Source organism: Nycticebus coucang, chromosome 7, assembly GCF_027406575.1.
Source record: "Nycticebus coucang isolate mNycCou1 chromosome 7, mNycCou1.pri, whole genome shotgun sequence".
Lineage (NCBI taxonomy): Eukaryota > Metazoa > Chordata > Mammalia > Primates > Lorisidae > Nycticebus > Nycticebus coucang.
The window spans coordinates 76,094,863-76,119,553 of NC_069786.1; the positions used below are offsets into that span (position 1 = coordinate 76,094,863).

General features: G+C 35.9%; 1 protein-coding gene across 11 annotated transcripts in view; it reads right to left on the reverse strand.

The window, feature by feature from the left end:
- ZNF385B (zinc finger protein 385B) overlaps positions 1–24,691 on the reverse strand; it is a 459,310-nt gene that overhangs the window by 37,977 nt on the left and 396,642 nt on the right. The gene's annotated exons all lie outside the window — the stretch shown is intronic.

A 24,691-nucleotide genomic window follows, 5' to 3' on the forward strand; every position in this document is an offset into this window, starting at 1 on the left:
GGCTCTGCTCTGAGACCAACTGGTGTGACAAAGCAACACCAGTTGTGTTAATAGATGCTACTGGATGGAAATGACACTGAATTTTGGAAACATCTACAAACACTTCATGTGTCATTTTGATAACTCCAGTTCCAAGAACAGATTAATGTCATGCAGAGGAAAGGTTAGGGACAATTCCTGTTTCTGATCTCAGATGTGATTCTGAAGTCAACGCAGTTAGTGTTCAATTCAGTTATACCCAAAGCATATGCAGAACTGTACCTGTAAAACTAGATCAAAAGGAAGAAAAAAGAGTGAAACAAAAACGAAGCAAATCCCAACAAGCCTAGAAAACAATTAGTCAATTTACTGACATTTGGAAGATTCCTTTTGCCTAAAGAACGAGGCTTTTTATCTTTTTGGCATCTAGTACTAATATACACATTAACAAAATAATGTAAGCATATTCACTTTAATTTTATCTTGAATCAACTCTGAAAAAATATAAATATGCATTTTGTAAAAAGATAACAAAATGTGGTATATTGGCTTAGGTATAAAAGTGAAATGGATGATAAATCTCAGGTAAAACAAAATTTCTAAAGAAGTAACGACTTCTTTTTCCATCACTTTTCTTTATATACTTGTGTGTTTCTATATGAACTCTTCCCTCCATTTTCCTGATGGGGTACGTGTGCGTGTGTATGTGTGTGTACACACATGCATGTGTAGGTAGCCAGGTAGAGGTGACACTGGACAGAACAGGTCCTCTGTCTTTAGGGGCCATGTTGACGTCACTGGTACATGAGATAGTAAGTGTGATGCAGAGTTATCCATGTGCAAGTGTGAACTAAAATAGCAAAGCATGCCTGTTATGGGAGATACAGAACAGAGGGGAAAAAAAGGGACAGGAGAGGACTGGTGTTAATAAAGACTTCCTAAAACTGGTAATTTTTGATTTGAGATTTAAAGAAAGAGGTCCATATAAATTGGCAAAGTGCATTTCTGATGAAAGGATTCAGGGCTGAGAAAGGACTGAGGCTAGAGCACAGAACAGAGGGAAATGGCTGGAGAGGGTCATACCTAGGCCTCTTAACTAGACATGCGGCTCTGTGGAGTAGGCCACCACTGAGACAAGATTCTCAAGCAGAGGCATGAGGATAAAAATTTCAAATGGAGAGGATGTCTACAATGCTATTTCTTACACATTTGTTTGAATAGGAGAGAAAAGAGATGAGACAGATAAGAAGGTGGCAGAGGGAATATGTGATTCTTTTGGCAAAATCATTAGTGGAGAAAATGAATATAATAGAAAAAATCCTAATAATATCATTGATTTCATGAAGGTTTGGTTATTATCACTCCTGTTTCTGCCCTTTGCTTATGTAAAACCATTTCACTGCCAACTACTAGAGATGAAGCTCTCTCCCAACACGCTACAATCGGACTAAGACACCTAAGGCTTATTTTTGTGCATTGTTGAAGTGTTTCTTCTGAATTCCCAGCTTTTTCCACTCCAGTTCACCAGGTTCATGTTGCTTTGCTGTCCTTAGATATCCAGCCATACCTGGGTCGGAAGAATTGATGATGGTGAGTGCCACTTCAATGCCAATATCACTTCTAGATCTTGGTGGGGGATAAATTCACTTTATCCCAAGCTCATAAATGATGCTGATGAAGTTGTTCATGCCAAACATTATGGCTGATGCAACCCTGGTGCCAAGGGTCATGCAATGAGTCAAATATCATACTCTGTATTTTCTGGGCTATCTGGGCTGGAGCTTTTTGATATATTCCTATCATGGTCTGTTTTTCAGTATTCCTTGATTCTACTGTGTCATTTCTTGTGGGGTGAGAGGCAGTTAGGAAAATAATATGTTGCCTTCATACTAGTGCAATCTGGGCATAGGCAACTAAAGTTATATAGGTGATTTCTCTAGTATGTAACTCAGAGAACCCAAGGTCTATAGCCTTGTACTGACTGCACACAGTCTCTAACTTCCTGAATATCTTTTCAGAAATACCTTTTTAGATCTTCACTGACTTAGCATCACTCTTACTTGGTTTGCTCAAGGACTTCTCATTTCTCTGTCAAGTTGAGAAAGAAAATCCCAACACAGGAGAAAAGTGTAACATTATTCTAAGTCCTTGATTTTGACAACTGAGAATAGGCAAATGCAACTAATATTGTTGGGTAATTATAAATTAAGAATCTTTACAAATAAAAATAAAAAATTATAACATAAAGTTAAAAAAATAACTATTATGATTGAGCACTTTTCCAGGAACTGTTCTACTATACCTGGAATAGTCCTCAATAAAATAGGTTTTTTTTTACTTCATGTCATCAAATGTTTTATTTTTATTTGTATAAATTCTTTTTACTCAATAAATCCTCATAATATCCTATGAGACAGGTCTTATTAACCAGCACTTTACAAACGGAAGACAAGGCATAGAGAAATGAAATAACTTATCTAAAGTTACACAGGTAGGTGTAGAAGCCACAGGAGACGTGAAATCCTTACACAGTATTTCTATTTAATTCTGTGACCACACATCACATAAACACATACTTAGTTTATATTATCATTTTATTAGAAGTGATACATTATACACAAAGAAAACATACTCCTTTTAATAACTCAGAGAAGGATTATAACAAAGATATCAATTTCTACCAATAGAAAATGTCTACTTAATTCATGAGAAATATATTAGAATAATACATTAAGTCTGGTCCTTGTGATGAGTAGCTAAATTCCACTTTTGGGTACATAACAATTTCTACAAGTTATCAGGAGACCTTCTAAAAATCATTTTTCTAAGTTTGCTAAATAGCTCAGTGTTACTTTAGTGCCCTTTGGCTAAAGAAACATATGGTTCTCTAAATACAATCTCTGAGTACAAGATAAGCAGAGTGTCATTTCCCCATTACTATTTCCTGGCATCACTACAGAAAGTTAACAGCGTCAATTAACACTTGGGATAAAGATCCGGCTAAGTGACACCTCACTGAATGCCAAGATGGAAAGAACTCTTCATAGCTCTGATCCACTTTCCCTTTCAGTTCTGGGGTGAGGAGAGATGTGCAGCAAGGGTACTTAGCTTCTACTGACTGCTGTTTGGGAAAAACAGAGTGGAAGACTCTGGAATGGACAGAATGGCAAGCGCCACTCACTCCCATTTGGCATCGTTCTGATTTTCCTGTGATACTCTCGTTAGTGGCACCATGCTATTCTCAGTACTGTATCTGAGGCAGTGTCAACAGCTTCTAAATCCTGGGCAAACATTCAAGTGAAACGGAGACACTGTTAAATAGCAACACGATCAACTTGACTGTATTTTCTAGGAATCGCCTTAATTGAGGAGTCAAAGAAACAAAGACAAGAGCCAGAAAGTCTATGAACTGGGCAATACACATAAAACCCAATCAACAGGGGCTCTTGTACCCCATCTAAGAAACTTGGTTGACCAGGCTGACTACTTTTGACCCCATGACTAATCAGCAGACACACATTTGTCTAGCACTAATGGTTTGCTTTCTCATTCTCCTCCTAAAGTGCTGCTCTGCTCCCAACAGGCAGTGATCAAAGAAACCTCGTGATGAGAATTGCCAGAACTAGAGAGTTGCCCAAATCACCATACGGACCTCAACAAAAGAATGCATCATATTTAGGGGTTCTTCTCTGGTAGCTTCCACTCACAGAGGAGCATTTTTGATAGAAATGACGTCCTGGATTTTTTTTCCTCCCTTAATCACCTTTGTCGCTAAAGCCCTTCACTTTTCCCAGGTCCTTCACATCTCTCAGGACCCCATTGGTCCAAACAAAAAAGATAAAGAATGAAGTAACTTATTGCTTTAAAAACAAAAATGTAAAATGGTATTCCTGAGAAATCTTCAAATTCACTATGGTTTTTACCTTATTTCCAACACCAACTCTCATAGTAGCTGGGAAAGGCAAGGAATCTCCAGAAACTACTTCACTATCTCTTTACCAATATAATCAATCTTTTTACATTTAAAAAAGTAATTAGAACTCCTCACTTAATTCAAGAAAGTGCAATATTAAAACTACTAGCATCTGTTTTTTTTTTTCCCCTTGAGACCATAGATTCAATGTGTTATAGGGGAAATAGCATAGGTCAGTTAAATTTCAGGAAAACCCTATATGCCAAAATGCCAAACAAAATGTGTATCAAAATACCATAAAACAAGCTAGATTACGAGGGAGAATTTGACTCTTTATTCTACAAAGAATTATTTAGTAACTGCCACATGTTAGACATTGTAAAAGATCAAAAATACTACTTAGAAGAATAGTGGTTGGAAGAAAAGAGAGGAAAACAAATAACTATTAATTCATCATAGAGGGTGGAATGGTAAAATGGAAGATTCAAAAAAACAAAGAACTATGGGTATTAAGGAAGAAGCACATTTCTTCAGATTGGAAGAAATCAAGGAAGCTTCATGAAAAAAGGGCACCAGAGCTCTGCCCTGCTTACAGGGCCGGGTCGCTGAAGTGGTAGAATGCAGGGGAAGGTGTTTGGGGCAAAGGGAACAGACATGTTGGGGCTCTGAGTCTCTTGTACTATACAGCATTCTCTGGGCACCTTCACTTTTCACTTTCACTTTAACACAGAGATATAAAAGGAACAACAGAGGAAGACTGCCTCATCGAGCTACCTTGAAAATGAAGATCACCTGTAAAATGGAAAACACATTTGAGTGCTTTACAATTAAAAATCAACTGTTTTATTTGCAGGCATTTTGTGTAGAAAATAATTATAACATAAGATGCTGCTTTTCCATCACAGATAGTTTCTTGCTCTGAACTATAATCCTGTATTAACGCAACTAGGTTATTTATATTGAAGCTTTAATAATTATTTGAGATAAAAGCAAAGTACTTAAAATACCATAAACAAACATAAAGAAACAAATTATTACTGAATAAAGGCTAAATAATTACTTGTATTGCACTAAAAGGTTTTTTTTTTTTTACTATTAAAATGCTTTCTGATTATAGTTGTATTGATAAGATCACACACTTTCTTTCTTTTTTTTTTTTTTTGGTTTTTGGCCGTGGCTGGGTTTGAACCCGCCACCTCTGGCATATGTGACCAGCGCCCTACTCCTTGAGCCACAGGCGCTGCCAAGATCACACACTTTCAAAGACAAAGCTACAATATAGGAAACATAAGATAGACCCAAGAGAAAGGCTTACTTAATCCAAAGATTGCTAGTAAGTCTTTCTGCTGATACTGGCACTTGTAAGGCCTGCAATATCAGTAACCACATACTACTGGCTTTGATATTCACTTCATTCAGTTCTCATCTACTGGGATCTGTTGAAACAAAGTCCAGACAAAATTATAACTATTATCAGATTTTTAACTTAAAAAGACAATGTCATTGCTAATTTCTAAGTTATAGCTAGTGAAACACTATTATTGCTATGGCCTATCCAGAGACATCACAGTGTATGACTCTATGGGCCACCTCTTACATACAGTGCAAAGTGAGTGGTCTCTTTATATTGTGTCATGCCAGAGTTGCATCTGTGACATTCAATATTTACTGGCTTTGCAGTATACATGTTAAAAAGCACTGTCAACTCCAAATGTTTCTTTATCAGTAGAGAGAAAAGGAGTAACTCTCTCAGACGATGATGAGTACTCCAGATTGCTAATTCTCTTTGGGCCTAATTTAGATTCTATTAAATATTACAAGACAAAAGTAGAAACTTTGGGTTTATTTAATACATGAGAAGCATATTTCTTCATAATATCAAAAAATTTCCATGTAGGAAAATTAATTCATTTTTTAAAAATGTTAAGATCATTAGTGGGCTTCAAATTAATTTTTCAAATGTGGCCTATTAGTCAGCTAAGAGTCTTGATGCTCATGTTTCTGGTGGATGATTTATTGGTGGAATTACTTTACACATGGAAACATAGAGAATCTATGAATGGACAAAAAAAACTGTAACAGAACCTACATGATGAATTAGAAAGATACTGCACTATGAATTAAAAATTAGCTGAAATGTAGAAAAAAGTACCTTGTTAAAAATAATTCTTTATAAAAAATAAATAAAAATTAGTTTCTTTGAGAGTTCCAAGTGAACAAAATTTTGTCTCATTTTCTCAGTGAGTTTTATGTTTTACTTCCAATTATCAGAAGATAGATGATCAATTTTATAGTATTCCCAACAACCTCAGCTTCTTCCTCTAGATATTCAACTACACATTATGTTACCAGTTTAGGATTGAGTAGGGAAAGGCATAACAGAGACAATTATTTGAGCTTGGCTATATTGGCTATGATCTGAGCACAAATTCTTTGATTTGTTCAATTCCTCTTTCTCTCCTCCAGTTCTTTCCTTTATTTCAAATTAGGTCACATTTTAAAATCATCCTCTTCTAAAAGTAATTTTATCATACCTATGTGCCAAGGTAAAGCTCATCTCAGATGATTAATTTCTTATTATATTTTGAAAAATATTTTTCCCTCAGCAGCCTAATAAAAGTAGATTTATAGGAAGTTTTCAACATAGTTAATGACCAATAAAATACTTTGTATTTAATGTCATAATTTAGAATCATCACAATTTACTTAAGAATTCAGTAAGAAATATCTGAGATGCTTCCCTAAGAAAATAGGACTAATTCTCTGTTTTACATTACATTACAATTTTAGCATTTCTGAAATGTATATTTGCTATGTCGTCTGTACTGGGGCCCAATATGTCAGTCAATGTAAGGATAAATATGTAAGCAAACTCTTAATATGTGCACTAGAGTTTAACTGAGGTGAGATGAAGTAAATGAATTCTGGCAAAATATGCCCTTGACCACTCTTTCAAATCACGAGGGATGGAGGGACAAATCGTGAACTCCACAGAGAATGCATTTGAGAAGCCATGTTCTCTGTTATCACATTAGAGTGGGAAAGTGAAGGCTCTATATACTAATATACCCTTGAATATGAAGAAAAGGGAAACTCAAAATTTATAAAAATATCAATTTTCTCGAAGAACTTCTAAACCTTAGAATTTTTATGAAGCACATGGGTATTATCTTTTTATTTTTATAATATGACAAAATATCAAGAATTTGTTAACGATCACTAAATATTCTTGAGTCATTTATTTTATGATTTTCCCCAAAAGTATTTAAAAGTGAAAATTATTCACCTCCCTCAAATTAATTTCACATCTTATATTAAGGTAGGAAATTTCAGTTAATAATTATCAGCTACTCTGAAACATAAAGAAGGATATCTCTGAGTTTATAGTGATTTCACAGTTACATCCCATGTTGCTAATGTGTTTGAGAAAGCTACTTTCTTTCAGTGGGAAAATGGATTGCCATTGTGTGCTTCCGAAGGGCAATTTTTGTTACCCAATGATAAGTAATGCAATATCATGCTAGTTTACACATTAAACAACCTAAGCTTTTTTCTCTATTCAACTACACATTTACACATGTTTACACATTATTTTATACATTAAACTAGCATTATATTGCATTGACTCTATAGCTAACTAATTCAAACCTTCTGATGGTCTTTTAAGTTAGGTTCTCAGGTCTCCACACATTAATTTTTAATCATTTTTAATCACTCCAGAAGGTATTATGCTTACTTTGGTTTTCATATTAAAGAAATGATGCAAAATAAATCTAGCATTAGATTTTGCATTGTGTCTCATTATATTTGAGGAATAATTTCCTTATTGTAGACAAAAGTAGCAAAGTTACTTTGAAAGTGCAATGCTCAGAAAATTAGTTGAAATATAGCTTTAGTATTCTTTTATATATGTTGATTATTTATTTATCATTCATCATTGGAAAACCTGATTCACAAAATAGGTTTTTGTAAAACTCATACTACAAAGCCCTCAACCAATCCCTAAAACCCAGAAGACATTTCATAATTCACAATTAAATGAAATATATAAATGTGACAGTTAATAACATGTACTTCAAAACATACGAATATAATTAAGGGAAAATAATGAAGCTATAGCTTTAGTAGTTGCGGTGTCAATCTGAATCACATTAACGCTGTCTCTAAAGTAAAGTACCAGGTTAAACTAGAAGTTTTCATTCAAAATCAATGTGGTCAACTTTACTCATAAGAGATTGTTCCACTGGAGGCAAAGGAAAAATAAAAATGCATGTAACTTTGATTTTCCCATGAAATTCGAAATATTTTAATATAATCAGCAAATGATAATGGGCTTCCACTTTCTAATTCTGTGTGATATTGTCTGAAAGTTCTACTCCGAAATAATTTTCATGGTACCTCAGCATGTGGCATGTACCTGCTGGGAGAGGCAGCCACTTGTCAAGTTCTCAGCACAATCTGCTCTTCTGGGTGGAAGGGGTGGGTGAGGGGCCACAGTTCCCAGTCATAAGAAAGGATATTTATATAATACAATATACAATACAATCAGTGTGAATTATTTCAATTCAACAACTTTTTTTTTTGAGACAGAGTCTCACCACTCTTCAAGTTACATTCACCCCTTCTCTGTTCTCTTTCATAGACTATTTTTAATATAATCATATACATATCCTCATTTTTTCATTCTAATCTGTTCTACCTCAATCTGTCGAAATGGACTTCACCAAGACAACAATGGCCTAAATCCAAAAAACTACAGAATTTTTTTATTCATTAGTTTGCTTGATCAGGAGCACCTGATCCTGCTGACTTCACCCTTAGTTTTTGGGGGGTATTCTTTCTGAGGTTGGTTCCCCCCATTTTCATTTCAGAATCATTTGCAGGCTTATTCTCCCCTGCCCAGTCATTAAATGTTGGTATATTCTAAGGCTCAGTCTTAGGCCTTCTTGTCTTCTTACTCCAAACTTTCCCCTCTACTCCCTATTCAATTTCACCCACACTACAACTTTCATTAGCTCCTCTACAGCAACCTTTCTTCTGAGCTCTGGACTCAGAATATCCACTTGGATACCTCAAAGCATCTTTAAAAAAGTTCAAAACCAAACTCATGGTATTACTTGTCTTTTCTTTCCTGCCCAAACTTCCTAGTCCTCTCCCAGCATTTTTGTCCAATAGCATTTCTCCATAACTATTGAAAAAATAAATCCAGGGAGCATCCTCACCGCCGCACTTTATCTCCACCTCAACATTTAATCACCAAGTTCTATAGATTTTACCTCCTAAATATAGTAGAACTTCCATAGTTGACCACCTCCTGCATTGATCACCTCCTTAACTTGACCTAATTTTCAAAGACTGGACATGCACCACAAATATGTATCAGTACAGTAGGCCTGGTTCCTTATGTTGATCTCCTTTGTATGTTGACCAGTTTGTCATATTGCCTTTGGAGGTCAATTTACAGAGGTTTTCCTGTATTTCTCTAGTAAAGATGATTCTTTACATCTCCACCCTGACTACCTCACTCCAAACTGCCATCATCTTTTGCCTGAACTATCATAACAACAACTTTAGTGAAGACACAAAGGCCCCTCTTGGTCTTTTATAATATGTTCACCACACAGAGGCCGGACTGATATCTTCAAAACACAAATCTGTTCATGCCATTGTTCTACTTAAAATCTGCAATGCCTTTTCACTGTTCTTAGTTTAAAGTATAGCATTATCATATTCAAGATTTGTACAGTCTAATCCCTGCCCACCTCTAGTTTTGTTTGGTTTTTCTCTGTTGTTCTCCGAGGAACCAAAAGACAGTGTGGTTAAAGTATAGGAATACTGCTATCCTGTCACACATGTCTAAAATACTATTCCTTCTCTCTTTTCCTAGTTAATTCCTATTTACTCTTTAGAACCCAACTCAAACATTCCTTCCGTAGGAAGCCTTCTATGATTCTCCAGACTGTCTTACTCTAACTCTCAGATTCTTCCCTCCACTGAACTTCTTACAATTGGAAGTTGATTATTAACTTATATAATTGTTTGATTAATGTCTATCTTCTTCCACCAGACAATAACCTTAATTAAGACTTGTACCTGCAAGATTTTTGTTCTTCACTTTATTTCTTGCACTTAGTACACTACCTGAAACATTCTAGGCATTTGATAAATACTGATTACATGGAAGAATAAATGAATGGAGAAAGAAGCTCTATTACTTGACAGTAGAATTAAAGTAAGCATAGGAGGAGAAAAAATAATTACCGGTCCTTAAACGTTTCAGACTCCAATAGCTGGAAAAATAAAAAAGGGAATAACAAAAAGGTGAAATTATGGTGGATGGGGAAATTTGCAGAGAAAAATGAGGATTCCGTTTTGGTATCTTCTATTTGGGCTGCTAATGAGATATGCATTAGAGAGGTTCAGCAAAGAACTGGAGATACAAGTGGTAGTTGAGGAAAGTGGCTGAGGCTGGAGATAGCCATTTGGGAACCACATGATACAATAAATGATGAATGAAACTTTGGGGATGGATGAAGATCCTAAGGAATTAAGGACAGAGAGGAAAAACATAGACTCTTGAGAAGCAGCTATTCTTAATAGGCAGGGTGAACATGAGAGGTCTGCACAGGATACAGAAAAGGGGTCACCAAAAGAACTGGATAAACAAGTGTAGTAAGATACAGAGGACAAGAGATGTAAACATTTCAAAAGAAAAATAATTTAAAAATAAATATACACAACCGTCAAGGAGCAACTACAGTCTTACTAAAGTTTGATAACATCTCAAGTGATAAAATACTTTTCTGTAATTTCAAAGCAACCACATAAGAATACTGAAGAACTAATATGAGGTTCTCATCTGCTGGTAAAATATTTGTAATGTTGCACAGAAAGTGTGGTAGTAGCCATGTTTGTATAAAATAAAGGTCCTATTTTAGCTCTTACTTGAAGGTAAATGACTGCACCTTGCCCATCACTTCTAGGAGTTGAAAAACACAGAGTCATAGAAAGAATATAGCAGCCAGAAGGACTGAAAACACAATGCCAAATTACAAAAATTACTCTGAATTCAATAATAAAAATAGTGACAAATAGGTACTATTTATTGTTTTCTGTGTATCAGGTACAGTGCTAAGCATTTCACAGGTAGTCTCTCCATTAATACTCATAAAACCATATAAGGCCAGTATTATTAGCTCAAGTTTACAGAGACTCTGAAAAGTTAAGTAGTTGGCCAATATCATACTATCAGAAATTAAAGGTCCTGGATTCAAATCCAGAATTAAATGATTGGGCTCTTAACCACCACAATGCTGAGGCTCTAAGTAAGCCCCAAACCCAGGTCAACAGCCTTCACAATAAAGGATCCAAAACAGAATAGATTGTCTACCTTCACAACTTTGGTAACAAACAAAAACAAAAACAAAGACCACTTCCTTACAGAAGATGATCTGAAGATGAAAATAGGCTTGGAAATGTGACCTTTAAGGTCATCTAAAGTGTAGTTTTCACTATAGAGAATACATTAAGTAATTCCCAACCAATCTGTAGGTATTGTATCATAAGTTAAAGATCCCTTTTAGGATCAATCATTCATTCAAGAAATATTTATGCACCATGCTCCACACTAGGAAGCCAGCAATGGACAGTATCTATCTTTATGAAACCAATAATCACGAATGTGTGTGTGTGTGTGTGTGTGTGTGTAGGAAACAGGCATTTAAAAAACAGGTAGATACATAATGATACTTTTAATTTAACTGTGCTATATGTCATAGAATTTACTGGGTGTTATAAAATTATTACTGAAGGAAGTAGAACTAATTTAGACTATGGCGTCTAGAAAATCTCCTTTGGGGAAGAGACATCTATGTTGAGACCCGAAAGAAGAGTTATGAACTTAGACCAAAAATGGGATGGCAAAGTGGTTTGGCAGATATATGGGAATAAAAGGGAGCCACTGTGACGGAAGGACAGCAAGCAAGGAGCCGAGGGGCAAGAGGCAAGAACTGCACTGGGGATGGGCATAATTGGTTGGGAACCTGAATTTTTAGGATGCTAGGTAACAGAAGGACAGCTTTGGTATTGAGAGTGGTCATAATCAAATGAGCGCCCAACTCTTCCTCCAGGTTCCTGACTTATTTCTGCCTGGGTGACATACCCCTCCACCCTATAAGAGAAACAGCCACTTGCAGCAGTTGATCACAGAGGCTACAGAACTATTACTGAAAGTACTGACCCAAAGCAAGGGTCATTGGTTGTTAGGATTTGGGGGGTCTGGTTGCTCGATGGGTGTTAGTGTGAAATGATCAGATTCACAACAGACCAATGGCTCAATTATTAGAAAAGCAATTCTTTTGTTTTAATTAAAATTATTTAATAAAAATAAAATAAATGTAAAAGCCAAATTTCAGTATAGTTCAATTACTTGTATATCGAGATAGACTCTCAGAACACATACCAGTGATTTATTGATTATTAAGCTAATTTGATCAGTGTAGATAACTAACTTAGATATTCATACCACAAAACAACGTTTGCTAGGCTTGAAATATGAATCTAGACATTATCTGGGTTAAATACTTGACCTGAAAGACTTCCGGAGAAATGTTAAACAAGTAACAAAAACATTCATTTTAAAAAGGCAATAACGTTAGATATTATTAAATGATTATAATTTTGTAAAAACTTCATTAATATGGAATGATTTAGGTGCAAGCATAATGAAATGATTTAAAAAGTTCAAAAACTAGAACATTTTTGCAGAAATGATGTTATCTATTAACTGTTAGCAGAGATTCTTAAGGGATTCGTTAAAATATCAGAATTATTTTATACTATATTATTGCTTGTGTTTTAAAGAGCACTCTTAAGTCCTCAAGTATGCATAGAAAAGTGGTTTTGCTGCTGTGCTAAATCTCTAGGCTTCCACCTCCTTTGTAACAATCATTTGCATTATCTTTGAAGAAAGAATTTGAACAAAACAAAAGTATAATTTGCCTATACCTGAATGATCACAAATCCCTAAATTAATGTAGTCCAAATTAATTAGAATTTACTGAACTTATAAAAATGGAAATTTATGCAAAAGACAATTATTCAATGCCTGAATCTCTAGAAAGCTAGCTTAAAAAGAATGTTTTTCCAGATATTCAAATTTTGTATTTTTAAATCTACATCTGCAAACTCAGTAATTCTATTCTGGCATTTTACAAATATAGACATCCATCATTTTCCCAGCATTTACAGATGTTAATGAATACCTCCTTCTATGACCATCTGTGCAAATGTATAAATTAAATCTTAAAAAGAGATTGTTAGTAGTTTTAGTTTAAAAGTGTATGTATGGCATTTTGTGGGCTTAAACAATTTAAATTACAAAACTATAACAAATAACCTTAACTACTCCTTTAGTGAATCTAAGAGCCTTTTCCATTCCTCTCAAATGATATAAGAAAAAGCCATTAAAAATTCATGACATATATAAAAATAAATCATTACATAAAAGCATTCTATAGGTGTCTCAAATAATACAGAATGTTCTTTCTTTCCAGGCAAAAAGCAGGAAATTACCTTAAGCTCAAAGATCGGAGATAATGAAATGTACTTTTTAGAGAACATGGGCATTATCAAAGATAAAAAGGCAATGATTGTGTGACTATAGTCAGCATTACATCTCTCCTGGATTAAGTGTAACATGTAATTAAAGCAGAACTAAAAATCCTATTAATATTAACTGAATAACAAATGTCAGTGGTATACTGAAGGTGGGACTGTGGGATTGTTCACCTTAGGTGTAGGAACTAAAGGGTTTCATTGTCTGTAGATAATTTAAAAATAAAAATAAAATTGACTAAAAATCAGTCTGCTATTTACTCTCATTATATCCTTGGAATTCTAAGTATAATAACAAAGTACTTTACCCTGAAAGTAATTTTCTTTGTTGATCTAAGTTCTAAACAACTGCTGTGGTTACAACAGAGTTTCAATAATATGCAGGTAAACTTTTTTTTTTTTTTTGACAGTCTCATTGCCACATAGCGTAGAGTACTGGGGCATGGCATGATCACAGCTCACAGCAGCCTCAAACTCTTGGGCTCCAAGGATCCTTTTGCCTTAGTCTCCCCAGTAGCTGGGACTACAGGTATGCACCACCACCCCAGCTAGTTTTATCTGTTTACAGTACAGACAGGGTCTTGCTCTTGCTCAAGCTGGTCTCAAACTCCTAAACTCAAGTAATCCATCTGCCTCAGCCTCCCAGAGTGCTAGGATTACAGGTGTGAGCCACCACGCCTGCTCTGTAGGTAAACTTAAAATTAGCACATTTTTCTTACTTATCTTATTTAATTAACTACATGGAAGAACTTGTAGTTATAAAATTGAATTCCCCATTCAAGGGACTCTGCCACCTGTCTATTTTAAGAGTAAGTTCCTAATGGTTAGGAATCATTCAAACCTAGTTTCAGAGGCAGTTCAAGTTTGCAAAACCGATATCATGCACATTAGTGCATTTCAACAGTTGATTTTTACCAATGATAGCACAGTTATTTTAAAGACAAAGAAATAAAACTTGAGGTATTTCAATTCTTTCACTTTACATGACTACTTGAGATTTTTGTGTTTTAAATTTAAGAGTGTGACAGTGCCAACTGTGAAGTGTGTTCTGATTGTATTTCACAACTAGTACTGAAAATGCCTTCATCCCATAGTGGAGGGGGTGTTAAACGATCTGCAATGAATGTCAGATATGGAGATATACCACTGATAAAGTGACACAATTATTATTTATTAGAGTTAAAATATATTTTCAATCTTAAGAAAACACAAAGTAATGAGGTGAACCATATTCTCAGCCCTAAAAGTCAGAACCTTAACAGAGTGATATATTCTATGGAGTCCCTGTTCATCAGATCTGTTTTCTAAGTAGTGAATACAATGCTTGTTCTTTATGTGCCCTAAAATGTAGGACTGCAGTGAAGGAATAAAAGACCAAAATTTATTTTCTTTTCAATTTTTAAGATTTGGGTAGGAAGAAATACTACTTACTAAAAGTGATTAAATCCTGGAACATGAGGCAGGGTGTGGTGGCTCACTCTTATAATTCTAGCACTCTGGGAGGCTAAGGGAGGTGGATCGCTTGAGCTTAGGAGTTCAAGGCCAGCCTGAGCAAGAGTGAGACCTCGTCTCTAAAAATAACAGAGTTGTGGCGGGCGCCTGTGGGAGGCTGAGGCAAGAGAATCGCTTAAGCCTAAGAGTTTGAGGTTGCTGTGAGCTGTGATGATGCTGTGGTACTCTATCCAGTGAGATTCTGTTTCAAAAAGAAACAAACGAATGAATGAATGGATAAAATCCTAGAACATGTGGCCAGAGGAAGCTATGAAACATTCACACTGAAAGAAGGGAAGAATCAATCACCTGTCTTAAGTGAACATAGCTTCAGCAATGTAGACTCACAAAATTTGGGAGTTTTGGGGGGTCTATGGGCTACCTGCAGCCTATCCATAGACCATATTCTTAACACGCCAAATCTATTTTATCTGTAATATTTTATAATTCTTCAATTCTCTCTCCTTCAAATCCTGACAATCTCTGATGTCTTTTTTGGCTTCACCTTATTATAAAACTCTAGTGGAAACACAGACATTATATAGGTGAAGAGTGTCAAGGACACAGCCTGGTAGGGAAGTATTTATCAAATGCTAGCCTTCCTCTTATGATTATTTTAGCCCATGTCCTACCTCCGTTCCTGAATTTGTCATTAAATGTATACTACTGGAGTAACATCAAACAGTTCACCAGTGTTCTAAGTGTATTAGTTTTGTTTCTCCAGCTTAATAATCAGGTCTATGAGGGTATTTCTCAGGTCTTCCTTTCAAGACAGAAACTATTTTGACTGTCTCTAGCCAAGTTCACTACTTGTTTACTCTCCTTGAAGAGAACTCATGTTAACCAGCACTATTTTGCCAACAAAGTCTTTCTAACTTAAAGTTTTAAAAATTAGCTAGAGCAACACCTCTCCATCTGCTGCCCCTGAATCCCTCAAGCCTTACAGCCAGTTAGACTTTCCAGAAAAGCTGCTCTTAATGTTGACCCACTGTATCATATCTAAAGTTCTCTGGCCTCCAGGGCAAAATGCTCTCACTTTATTCAAAGAGCTGCTTGAGAGATGAAAGTAGTTATAGGGGATCTCTTTTACAGAAGTTCTAAACTGCATTAAATTAGAGTCTTGACAATAGTGGAGCAGACAAACTTACTTTTTGTTTCATCCAGCTTCTTTTTGTTTTTGTCTTACATAAATAATACTTTTTTTCTCCTTGTAAAGGTTGTGAAAATCATAGCCAATTCCCCATTCAAGCATAGAGAATCAAAGACAAGCTGTGGGAAACCAAGCTTGTCCCTCATAAAATCTGAATATAAACTTTAAAATTTAAACCAGCAGCTGATCAACCTATAGGGGTTCAGCACAGAAACTCTACCTGTTCTTCATGTTATGTTGAATAAAATTTTTAACTGAAGAATCCTAATCCACAAAAATTTAGTAAAACATTTTCTCATCGTTAAGGATTCTGCAACAGTCTCAACTAAAGAAATCCAAACCAAGTGAAGAAGGAAAACACCCACATCCTCAACAGTCTTCCCCCAACTGCACAGTGGCAAAACAACTTTTAGATGAAAAAAATTACCAGTGCAATGACTTACACATCCTTTTGGGCATCTTTTCCTTTTGACTAAAAGATTTACCAACACAGAAATTCTACATAGGAGAAAAGAAGACCCATAGCATTTTTTAAAAAGGTGGTATGAATATCAGCCAACCCATATTTAATGGAAAGGTACCAAAGCCTGCAATTCTGGCTATGAATCATAGATAGCAAGTAGTTTTCTGTTAAGAATGTAGGCTGAAGAGTAGGAGTGGGGTTTGGTACTTTCCTTGTAACATTCATATTTTTTATTCTCTACAACATTGTATTTGGCTGATGATGTACTTTTAACTTTTATTGAACACATAGAAATAGGTAAAGTAACATGTCAATAAATAAATAAATAAATAAATAAATAAATAAATAAATAAATAAATAAAGTAACATGTCCTGTGAGGTATCTCTGTGTTCAAAGAAAAGCTACAAAAATATCAAATGATGTGTGTTGCATAATTTCCCCACTAGTTATAGGATCTGGTGTCCCTTTATAAATCACTTTTTAAAACTTCACTTTAAACCCATTCTTCCCTTTTCAGTGATAATTTAAAACCTATCCTAAAGTATCCACATATCATTTTATTTATTTATTGAGACAGGTTCTCACTATGTCACCCTGGATAGAGTACTGTGCCATCACAGCTCACAGCAACCTCAAACTCTTAGGCTTAAGCAATTCTCTTGCCTTAGCCTCCCAAGTAGATGGGACTGTAGGCATTCACCACAACGCCTGGCTATTTTTTTGTTGTAGATGTCATTGTAGTTTTAGCTGGCCCAGGCTGGGTTTGAACCTGCCAGCCCTGGTGTATGTGGCCAGAGCCCTACCCACTGAGCTATGGGCGCCATCCCCAAATATCATTTTAAATAATGTAATGCTAAGAAAGAGTGCAATATTTTTATAATATTATAGTGCTACTTTGAAAGCAATTTTTCTTAATTTAATAAGTAACTACTATATGCTTCAAAAAAAAAAACTGACTGAACTTTGTTATAAGCTTGTTAAGCTGCAGCTATTGAACAAAACTTTTAGCACGGTATGTCCTGCTCTCTGTAATCACACTATATTTCTGTCATGTCGAAGCAAAAAATGTTCATCATTTTGTCAGCTCAGTCTGCAAGGCAGAGAATTACCTTCCCAAGCTCCTGAGATTTATGCTTTTAATTACCTCCTGTCTGCTTCACTACCCTCCAAACCTAAGAATCAATATAAAGTCTTATTTATGGGAAAAATGTAAAATGTTTGACAAAAGCAGGCTATCATTTTCTAGATTTCCATTTGATGCTATTGATTCCTTTTATTTTCAGTATCTTTTTCTTGACAGAATCAGTTGGTTTTTCAAACTTACAATATTATTCATTTATCTAATAATTTATACTGCTGAACATTAGATGTAAACTTCGCGACTAGCTTTTCACTTCCCCGCCCAGCAATGAGATTATTATCACACCGGTATCTCTTTATTAAATCAAATGCTGCAGAGTTCAGTTTAAGTGTGACTTTCTCCAAACCTTCTTATAATAAACTCACTTTCCCATGAGGATCAACTTCCATGGCTTATTTTGTTTCTATGTGGGAGGTCACTATTGGTATAGGTGAAACTTCACACTCCAGGCACCAGTATTCTTACCCACACGCATCTTATACACAAATGGATGTTGTCCATATAAACACATACATATTACATATATAAATTTATACACTAAAGGAGCTGCTGCCTATCTTAAGGGCTTTCAAGGAAATACTTTAGATGTGTATGAGTAGCAGGCAATAATTATGAATATATAGAAGACGCCAAAAATGTATGCACATTTTAAGAAAGGAAAAACTATTTACATTGTAATACTCAATATATATGGATAACAAAAGAAGAATATAAGTCACTTTGAGCTCCTCTTGTAATGGCAGAGTCAAACGTGACTTGAATATTACAACTTTAATACAGTTTTTTCCTTGGTTAAAATATGTATACTTTTTTTTGGCACCCTCTGTATATATTTATATGTGCGTTTATAGGAAGAAACAGTTACTCTTTAGAGTTAACACATGTATGGATTTTTTTTTTTTGGTATATGTGATGGTCAGGTGGAGAGTGGCAAATATTGGAAGATGAATGTTCAATTTTTTCTGACATACCTGTTCAGGTTAAGTTCCTTCAAATACAATGACTAAAAATTCAGGAAATATAGGATAAACATTTTTTTATTATTAGATCATAGCTGTGTACATTAATGCGATCATGGGGCACCATACACTGGTTTTATAGACCGTTTGATACATTTTCATCACACTGGTTAACATAGCCTTCCTGGCATTTTCTTAGTTATTGTGTTAAGACATTTATATTCTACATTTACTAAGTTTAACATGTACCCTTGTAAAATGCACCACAGATGTAATCTCACCAATCCCCCTCCCTCCGCCCACCTCCCCCCTCCCTGCTCTCCCTCTCCCACTTCCCCCTATTCTTATGTTATAACTGGGTTATAGCTTTCATGGGAAAGCCATAAATTAGTTTCATAGTAGAGCTGAGTACATTGGGTACTTTTTCTTCCATTCTTGAGATACTTTACTGAGAAGAATATGGTCCAGCTCCATCCATGTAAACATGAAGGAGGTAAAGTCTCCATCTTTCTTTAAGGCTGCATAATATTCCATGGTGTACATATACCACAATTTATTGATCCATTCATGGATCGATGGGCACTTGGGCTTTTTCCATGACTTAGCAATTATGAATTGGGCTGCAATTAACATTCTGGTACAAATATCTTTATAATGTGATTTTTGGTCTTCTGGGTATATCCTTAGCAGAGGAATTATAGGATTGAATGGCAGATCTATTTTTAGATCTCTAAGTGTTCTCCAAACATCTTTGCAAAAGGAATGCATTAATTTGCATTCTCACCAGCAGTGCAGAAGTGTTCCCTTTTCTCCACATCCACACCAACATCTCTGGTCTTGGGATTTTGTGATATGGGCTAATCTTACTGGAGTTAGATGATATATCAAAGTAGTTTTGATTTGCATTTCTCTGATGATTAAAGATGATGAGCATTTTTTCATATGTCTGTAGGCCGTGCTCCTGTCTTCTTCAGAGAAGTTTCTCTTCAAGTTCCTTGCCCAGCCTGTGATGGGATCACTTGTTCTTTTCTTGCTTATATGTTGGAGTTCTCTGTGGATTCTGGTTATTAAACCTTTGTCGGAGACATAACCTGCAAATATCTTCTCCCATTCTGAGGGCTGTTTGCTTGCTTTACTTACTGTGTTCTTGGCTGTGCAGAAGCTTTTTAGTTTGATCAGGTCCCAGTAGTGTATTTTTGAAGCTGCTTCAATTGCCCAGAGGGTCCTCCTCATAAAATACTCGCCCAAACCGATTTTTCAAAGGTTTTCCCTGCACTCTCTTCTAGTATTTTTAGTTTCATGTCTTAAGTTTAAATCTTTAATCCAGTGAGAGTCTATCTTAGTTAATGGTGAAAGGTGTGGGTCCAGTTTCAGTCTTCTACAGGTTGCCAGCCAGTTCACCCAGCACCATTTGTTAAATAGGGAATCTTTTCCCCACAATGTTTTTAATTGGCTTATCAAAGATCAAATAATGGTAAGTAGATGGATTAATCTCTTGGTTCTCTATTCTGTTCCAGACATCTACTTCTCTGTTTTTGTGCCAGTACCATGCTGTTTTGATCACTATTGATTTATAGTATAGTCTGAGGTCTGGTAGCATGATTCCTCCTGCTTTGTTTTTATTTCTGAGTAATGTCTTGGCTATTCGAGTTCTTTTCTGATTTCATATAAAACGAAGTATTATTTTTTAAGATCTTTAAAGTATGACAGTGGAGCTTTAATAGGGATTGCATTGAAACTGTATATTGCTTTGGGTAGTATGGACATTTTAACAATGTTGATTCTTCCCAGCCACGAGCATGGTATGTTTTTCCATTTGTTAACATTTTCTGCTATTTTTTTTCTTAGAGTTTCACAGTTCTCTTTATAGAGATCTTTCACGTCCTTTGTTAGATAAACTCCCTAATATTTCATCTTCTTTGGTACTACTGTGAATGGAATAGAGTCCTTAACTGTTTTTTTCAGCTTGACTATTGTTGGTATATATAAAGGCTACCGATTTACAAATGTTGATTTTGTAACCTGAGACGCTGCTGTATTCCTTGATCACTTCTAAGAGTTTTGTAGTAGAATCCCTGGTGTTTTCCAGATATATAATCATATCATCTGCGAAGAGCGAAAGTTTGATCTCTTTTGACCCTATATGGATACTGTTGATTGCCTTTTTTTCCTTAATTGTGATGGCTAAAACTTCCATTACAATGTTAAAGAACAGTGGAGACAATATGGAGCCTTGTCTGGTTCCTGATCTGAGTGGAAATGATTTCAATTTAACTCCATTCAATACAATATTGGCTGTGGGGTTGCTGTAGATGGCCTCTATCAGTTTAAGAAATGTACATTCTATACCAATTTTCTTAAGTGTTCTGATCATGAAGGGATGCTGGATATTATAAAAAGCTTTCTCTGCATCAATTGAGGGAATCATATGGTCTTTGGTTTTTAATTTGTTTATGTGCTAAATTATATTTATAGATTTACGTATATTGAACCAGCCTTGAGACCCTGGGGTCTCATGACTTGGTCATGATGTATAATTTGTTTGATGTGTTGCTGGATTCTGTTTGTTAGGATATTGTTGAATATTTTTGCATCCATATTCATTAGTGATATTGGTCTATAATTTTCTTTTCTTGTTGGGTCTTTTCCTGGTTTGGGGATCAGGGTGATATTTGCTTTATAGAACATGTTGCGTAGTCTTCATTCTTTTTCTACATTTTGGAACAGGTTGAGTAATATAGGTATTAATTCCTCTTTAAAGGTTTGGTAGAATTCTGACGTGAAGCCATCTCGCCCCGGGCTTTTCTTTTTAGGGAGATTTTGTATGGTTGATACTATTTCAGAACTTGATATTGGCCTGTTCAAAATTTCCACTTGATTCTGGCTAAGTCTTGGAGTTGCTGTGCTTCCAAGTATCAGTCAATTTCCTTCAGATTTTCATATTTTTGAGAATGAAGTTTCTTGTAATATTCATTAAGGGTTTTTTGAATTTCTGAGGAGTATGTTGTTATTTCATCTTTGTTGTTTCTGATTGATGAGATTAGAGACTTTACTCTTTTTTTCCTTGTTAGGTTAGCCAAAGGTTTATCTATTTTATTGACCTTTTCAAAAAACCAACTTTTTGATTTATTGATCTGCTGTATAATTCTTTTGTTTTCAATTTCATTTAATTCTGCTCTGATTTTGGATATTTCTTTCCTTCTACTGGGTTTGGGGTTGGAATGTTCTTCCTTTTCCAGTTGCTTGAGTTGTCCCATTAACTTGTTAACTTCTCTTTCCGTTCTTTTGAGGAAGGCCTGCAGTGCTATAAATTTCCCTCTTAGGACTGCCTTTGCGGTATCCCAAGGTTCTGATAATTCATGTCGTCCTTGTCGTTTTGTTCCAAAAATTTGGCAATTTCCTTCTTAATCTCATCTCTGACCCAGCTATCATTCAGCATAAGGTTATTTAACTTCCATGTTTTTGTATGATTATGAAGATTCCTGTTGTTACTAAGTTCAACTTTTATTCCATGGTGGTCCGAGAAGATGCAAGGAATAATTTCTATTCCTTTAAATTTACTGAGGTTAGACTTGTGACCTAAGATGTGATCGATTTTGGAGTATGTTCCATGGGCTGATGAGAAGTATGTGTATTCAGTTTTGTTGGGTGAAATGTTCTATAGAAATGTTCTGCTAAATCTAAATTTGGAAGGTTAGGTTTAAATCTTAAATTTCTTTGCTCAGCTTCTTATTGGAGGACCTATCCAACACTGCCAAAGGAGTGTTGAAATCTCTGACTATTATAGAGCTGGTGGAAATTAAGTTGCTCATGTCTGTTAGAGTTTCTCTTATAAATTGAGGTGCATTCTGGTTGGGTACATAAATATTAATAATTGAAATCTCATCATATTGAGTATTACCCTTAACAAATATGAAGTCACCATTCTTATCCTTCCTTACTTTTGTTGGTTTAAAGCCTATTGTGTCTGCAAATAGAATTGCAACACCTGCTTTTCTCTGATTACCATTTGCCTGAAATATGGATGACCATCCTTTCACCCTGAGCCTATATTTATCTTTTAAGGTAAGATGTGACCCTTGTATGCAGCAAATATCTGGCCTGAGTTTTTGTATCCAGTCAGCTAACCAGTGCCACTTTAGAGGACAGTTTAAGCCATTCACATTAATGAAGAATATTGATAAGTCTGGTAAAATTTTGGGTATCCAGTTTTTCAAAAGTCCAGTGGACATTTTTAATCCTTTCGCCACTATGTAAGTTGGAGTTTGATCAAAAATTTCTGAGTGAGTTTACTTTTGTGGTAGAGGTTTGGGTTGGTCATTATGGAGGATAGGTCTGAGAATATCCTGAAGAGCTGGTTTGGTTATGGAAAATTTCTTCAACATATGAATGTCATTAAAGTATTTAATTTCTTCATCATAAATGAAACTCAGTTTAGCTGGATACAGAATCTGGGGTAGAAAGTCATTTTGCTTTAGGAGATTAAAAGTCAGTGACCACCCTCTTCTGGCTTGAAAAGTTTCAGCAGAGAGATCTGCCATCATTCTAATTTTCTTCACTTTGTAGGTAATGGATTTCTTGGGTCTTGCTGCTTTCAGAATTTTCTTCTTCATATTATCTTTAGTGAAGTTACTATGATATGCCTGGGGGATGTCTTATTCGGCTTGAGTCATGCTGGGGTTCTGAAACTGTCTGCTATCTGAATTCTGGAATCTCTTGGCATGTCTGGAAAATTCTCTTTCATAATTTCATGGAGAAGGGCCTCTGTGCCCTGCGAGGCCTCTTCAATACTTTCAGGAATTCCAATGAGGCAGATATTAGCCTTCTTTGAATTATCCCAGAGCTCTCTGAGAGAATGATCCGTTTTTGCTCTCCATTTCTCTTCCTCTTTGAGAGTTGGGAGCGTTCAAAGGCTTTGTCTTCAATTTCAGAAGTCCTTTCTTCTGCTTGCTCCTCTGTTACTGAGGGATTCTACTGTATTTTTCAGATCTTTGAGGGCTGCAAATTCTCGCTTTAGTGCATCAAAATCTTTGGTGGTTTTGTCTTTAAATTCGTTAAATTCTTGAGACAACTTTTGAATTTCTCCTCGAATTTCTAATACCGACTTTTGAATTGCTCCTGGAATTTCTAATTCCAAATTTTCCTCCATTCTATTAATCTTGTTTGCAGTCCAAATTCTGAATTCGATTTCTGACATCTCGGCCATCTGTTTATGAATGGGATCTTCAGTTACATCTGCCATATCTTTCCTGGGGTGGGAGGGGTTGATCTATTCTGGTTATTCATGTTACCAGAGTTTTTCCGCTGATTCCACCCCATGATTGTTTTACACTGTTTGATTTTTCCTCTGGAGCTTTGTCGAGGACCCGTATGTGCTATTGCCTGAGAAACTGGGGTCCTGTTTGGTGTGATGGGGCTAAGTAGTTCTGTCTTGCTTTCAGCTGGCCTCTGTTTGACCCTAGTGAAACAGTTACTCTGGGTTGAAGTCTCAGCTGTGGAGAAATACCAGCAATTAAGTCTCCCCACCCCCACAGGCAACAATTGGAAATGGAAAATCAAACCTTCCTACAACCACACACCCAGGGCACCACCTGAATAGTCCTCAGGTGATTGGCTCAGTTCAAAAGGTCCAAATCAATTGTCTCAGTCAGCACCTTTCTCAGGTTGGAGAGTTTAAAAGGTCTCTGGCAACTGGATCTTTGGGGTCTGGTGACAACTCATATATGGCTTGCTCTGGTGCTCCGTGGAGTCAGGAGGACCCACCCAGCAAATAGATTAGTCTGAGAAGGTTGATGCCTCCTTCCCCACCTTGCACCTCTGTCACACCTAGTCACTAATAGCCCCGCAGGGCTGTGACCCAGTTGCCTCTAGTGAACAGATACTGCAGGGGTTTGCACCTGCCTGAATCACAATGAAATCTATTTCTGCTCAGCCAGGCTGCTGCGCTCTGCCTCTATCCAGCAGGGGGAGGTGAGGCCT